The 6,071-nt window shown below is 40.1% G+C and overlaps 1 long non-coding RNA gene across 1 annotated transcript; it reads left to right on the forward strand.

Annotated features, from left to right (window-relative positions):
* The first annotated feature begins 4,497 nt into the window (after nucleotides 1-4,497).
* On the forward strand, nucleotides 4,498-5,820 carry LOC124148931. The gene is made up of 2 exons (XR_007219260.1): nucleotides 4,498-5,443; nucleotides 5,768-5,820. It is a non-coding gene; the product is annotated as an uncharacterized LOC124148931 (long non-coding RNA).
* The last annotated feature ends 251 nt before the right edge of the window (nucleotides 5,821-6,071 follow it).

The raw sequence follows: 6,071 nt of genomic DNA on the forward strand, positions 1-6,071 counted from the left end.
AAAGATTCGTAACGGCGACGGCGAAGGCAGCAACAGCGTTGGGACATCCCATTAGCCAACGTACAGTACTACGACGACTTCGTGCCTCTGGAATCTGGGCGTATCGTCCTTTCCGAGGAATGGTACTGACTGCTCAACATCGACGCCTGAGACTGCGATGGCGAGGCAGGTTTTGCCCTGGTCTGCCCACTCACCCGATATGAATCCTATTGATCATCTGTGGGACCATCTTGACAGACAGATTAGAGCCTCCCGTCAACAGGCAAGAATTGCAGGAGGCCCTGAGAGACGAGTGGCAACGGATTCCAGTCCACGTCATCAGAAGACTGACGTCATCGATGACGCGGCGTATCACAGCATGCATTTTTTGGTGACATTTCAGACAACTTTTGAAAATGAAATTTCTTACCCCACCATTGTTTGTCTTGAGCTTACATTACCTGTGATCGCACAATTTCATTCAAACTGTGGTTGACAGTCACAGACACAGAAGCAGATACTTACACAGACACATACACACACAGATACACGGACACATACACAGACACAGTTACATGCTCATATTCATACACAGCAACATTCACAGACACATAGATAGATACATACAGACACTTACGCAGACACATACACAGACACAGACATATACACAAATATTGACACATACATGGGCACATACACATACACGAAGCCATATACGGACACATACAAAGACACATACACAGACAGACACAGACAGAGACAGACACATATAATACGCACATATATACACAAACACAGACATAGACACATACACACACACAAATACATAGACACATACACATACACACACACACAAACACAGACAGACACATAGACCGATACATACAAGGACACATACACAGACATACAGACACAGACACATACACAGACACAGACATATACACAAATATTGACACATACATGGGCACATACACATACACGAAGCCATATACGGACACATACACAGACAGACACAGACAGAGACATACACCGATACATACAAGGACACATACACAGACATACAAACACAGACACATACACAGACACACACAAACATACACAAACAAATACTGACACATATACATACACAGACACACACACATACACAGACACACACAAACAGATACTGACACATATACAGACACACACAAACAGATACTGACACATATACATACACAAACATACACAGACACAGACATATCCAGACAGACAGATATATATGCATATACACATACACAGAAACATACACATACACGGAAGCATATATAGAGACATACACAAATACATACACAGAAACATACAGAGACCAATGCACAGACACATACATAGATTCATACACGGACAAACACAGACACATACACATACACATACACATACACATACACAAACACACACACATACACATACACATACAAAGACACTGAAACATACACATACACAAATACAAACACAAGCACATAGACAGACACTGAAACATACACAGACACATACATAGATTCACACACGGACAGACACAGACACACACACATACACAGACACATACACATACACAAAGACACACACGGACACAGACACACACACATACACATACACAAAGACATACACGGACACAGACACATACACACATACACAGACACTGAAACATACAAAGACACATACACAGACACATACATAGATTCATACACGGACAAACACAGACACACACACATACACAGACACATACACATACACAAAGACACACACGGACACAGACACGTACACAGACACTGAAACATACAAAGACACATACACAGACACATACAGGGATAGATATACATACATAGACATAGACACAGACACATGCAAATACACATACACACAGAGTCTCATACACACATACATATTCAGATAAGACACATAAACAGACATATACATATCTACACATATAGATGCACAGACACATGTACATAAAGACACAGACATATACAGATATCTACACATATAGATGCACAGACACAGACACATACACATGCACATAGAGACACAGACATATACAGATATCTACACATGCATGTATCTATACACATGCACAGAAACGCACACATACTTCAACATCACATACATATTGACATACACGTATAAACACATACATACACAAACATACACAAAAACGCAATAAGTCTAAGGCGTCGCGATTCGCTGTGTAGAGTTGCGTCCCTTGATTGTGGGTTCGAATCCTGGTTCGCCCTGATTATGTTTCTAGGTTTGTCAGCACCATACCCGTGCTCGTGGGTTTCACCGAAGTGGTAAACGTCTGAGACCTGCATCACTTCGGGCTTTCCTCCCACATTAAGCTGACACGCCGCGATATGACTGGAATACTGTTAAAAGCGGCGTTAAATCCAACTCACTCACTCACTGTTCTATTTTGGTTGCATTTTGAAGGAAGCACACTGGTTTCACCTCGAATACCCCACGTTGTCTTACGTCATGTATTTTTCTAATGGTGTTCAAATGTCTCTCCCCGATACTTCTCTCTTCGTTACGACGGTGATTTACGGTGCTTCTTCGTGGATTTGACAAGCAGCATCCCCGTGAAGATCCGGGGTAGAATGGGTCTTCAGCAACCCATGCTTGCTGTAATAGGCGACTATGCTTGTAGTAAGAGGCGACTTATGTGATCGGGTGGTCATGCGCGCTGACTTGGTCATTGTATCCCAATCGCGTGGATCGACGCTCATGATATCAATCACAGGGTTGTCTGGTCCAGATTCTGTTCTTTACAGCCGGCCGTCATGTAGCTGGTATATTGCTGAGTGCGGCGTTAAACAACAAACAAACAAAACAAGTAGCAGTGGTCGCTACGGGAGCCAATGCTGTGTATAAGTGTCAGCTAGCAGGGTACTTTTCACTCCACGACACTTGAAAACGAAATAATAATGTGTGGATATAGATAATATGTCACCCTTTTGAGACTGCTGTCTTAGAATGTGTACATATGTCCCCAAATTCCCGCAAAGCGTTAACCTTCACCCTGCTGAAATTCTAGCACCCTTCGGGCGGTCGGGTAGCCTAGTGGTTAAAGCGTTCGCTCGTCACGCTGAAGACCCTGGTTCGATTCCCGACATGGGTATAATGTGGGAAGCCCATTTGTGGTGTCCCCCGCCGTGATATTGCTGGAATATTGCTTAAAGCGGCGCAAAGCCAAACTCACTCACTCACTCACTCTAGCACCCTTCTTATGCCTGCATGTTGGATTTATATGAGATTAAACCTCTATGCTGGGACTTGTGATTGAACCAATGTCTTCTTCTGTAGGCATTTAGACCTCATCCCAGCATGATGTTTACCCAGAAAGAGGAATTATGGACTTAGTGTCTCAAAAACAGTTGTTTTTTTTATTTGGGATTGCGGGAATCGAACCCACAACCTCCCGATTAGGTGTCAAATCAGGCTGTATAACCATTAGATTGGATTGTTTGTTGTTTAACGCCGCACTCAGCAATATTCCAGCTATATGACGGGGGTCTGTAAAATAATCGAGTCTGGACCAGACAATCTAGTGACAGACATCATGAGCATCGATTCACGCAATTGGGATAGATGACATGTATCAACCAAGTCAGCGAGCCTGACCACCCGATCCCGTTAGTCTCCTTTTACGACAAGCATAGTCGCCTCTTACGGCAAGCATGGGTTGCTGAAGACCTGTTCTACCCCGGAATCTTCACGGGTCGTATAACCATTAGACCACAGAACTGGTTGAAAAGGTGGGTAAAAACCAAAGTTCCATGTTTATCGTATAGCCAGATATATTTTACGAGCGATTCTTTTGACTGGCGTAACACATTCTGTACACAATAATAAATAAATATTGATAGATTTAACCACACCCATCTACTAGAGTGCCCCACCGACCACCACTGGAGATATATCGGTCAATCCACACCACCCACCCACCCACACCACCCACCCATACCACACCTACCTATGCACCACCGTCCCACACAATCCTCAACCACCTCTGTCGTTATATCTCATATGAAAGCCGCTCTAAACATGAAACACTTAGAGGTGAGATGAGGTGAAATGGGGTTTAACGTCCCGTCCAAGATTATTGCACTTCTAAAGCGACGTACATGCACGTGTGTGTGTTTGTATTAAGAATGTTAAGAGAAAGAATAACAGACATTCCTCCATTTATGAATATTATTGAATAAAATGTTGTGTTTCTTTGAATATATTGTTCAAATATAAAAATTCACTTGTGTATCCTATCCAAGGATAAATAAAACTAGCAATAAGTTAAATTATTCTAGTGTTATTTATGTTCATACTTGCCTTTTCATCATGTTTGGTTGGGGCGTGGGTCAAATTCACTAGGGAGTATCATCCCGATACCTGAAAATTTCATCCCCGGGATAAAAAATAGGGTAGGGTAATATTCACTCTTACACATGCACATGGCTATATAAGTGCAATAATCTTGGACGTGTGGCAGAGTAATATTTTGTACATACAAGTTAGGTTTTAATTCTATTTTAGCTATAGTTTTATACACATTCTATTTCATATTTGAATTAAGTAGTACAGAGTTTATTTACCTGTCTTACTTTTGCCATATAATTGTATTTCAGTTTAAACATTAATACCACAGCTTATCTGTTTCATTCAGTCTATTATTTATCCAGCCTTGACTAACCATACCACTGCATGCTTTTCACCCACAGCACTTAGTATCCCGTCCCGCGCATAGAGTACTCTATTGTTCTCTGTGGTCACTCACAGCTGACCACAGGTATACCTTTGTTTGCTTGTGATCTGAGGCAGTTGCCAGATTACACTTGACATATGTACTCCATAGTCATTTTGTATATATTTTGAATGGATCTTGTATTCATGGATCGAATAGATGTGATTATTTCATGGATTTGAAGGTTAGTCATAGTATATTTCTTGTATGATACTTTATATGTATTTGTGTATTTCTAATTCTTAAAGTTAGAAATAAGTTGTGCTTGGTTCATTGCTAATCAGGTTGTGTATTGAATCCACAGTTAGTGTATTCTGATCATGATTATTTTATATGATAAAGTATTATAAAGCAGTTTCTTTAATTGATAAATAGCTAATATATCCTAGGCTATTATCATTTTAACTTGAACATTAACTAAATAAAACTAAACCCTAAATAAACTGTAGTAATTCTATACCTCATATCACATTAAGGTAATTGTGTTAATTGTGTATAAGAATGTATGCGTATGTGTGAAAGTGCATTATTTAAGTAATTTGATCAATCCTTATTTTAAATACCTATTTTACTTACGTGTTGTGTATAATTAAAGTGTAAATAGTATCTGCATTAGTTTATACCTTGTCAATGCAGATGTAACTGGCACTATCTTAGAAGCTTTGGTGACACGGCACAGGTTTCACCAGTCTGGTATGTATTGTTTATGTGTTACTCATGAATGTATAAATGTATGTATCTATATATATGCTGACGTATATCTTTGTAATTATCATGTAGTATTGTACTTGTCTAGTGTTATGACAGTAGACAGGGTTTATGTTTAGTTTAAACTGATTTTAGAGTCATAAGCAGATATAATATATATATCATTGTACAGGTTACTTCCTACATGAGTAACATTGGTTTCTTGCTATTTGAATGTCCCTTAGATGTAAGGCCATTATGTATATTATATCAATGTCAATGTTCTATGTCTTGTATGCAGTATGTATTATTATTTATACATTGTTGCAGGCCGTATTTATTCACCATTCTCTTCTAAGAGAATAAACAGCCATCAGCTCACACCCTGTAGCCGTTTGTTGTGTTTACCACCCCGACAACTACCGCTACTACATTGGAGCCCCCAGTGAGGATTTGATGGGACCATGAGGAAACTGATGTACACATGAGACCAACCACGGCGTTATGTGACGTCACACTTGAGGATCGTTCCGCCATTATGACATCATGTGATCTGCGTTGCGTGTTGACACAAGACCGGTAGATATGTGATTACATTTGACTTGAGTATTGATGAGACATTGAACATTATTAC

The sequence above is a fragment of the Haliotis rufescens genome, unplaced genomic scaffold (assembly GCF_023055435.1).
Source record: "Haliotis rufescens isolate VD_foot unplaced genomic scaffold, xgHalRufe1.0.p SCAF_79, whole genome shotgun sequence".
NCBI lineage: Eukaryota > Metazoa > Mollusca > Gastropoda > Lepetellida > Haliotidae > Haliotis > Haliotis rufescens.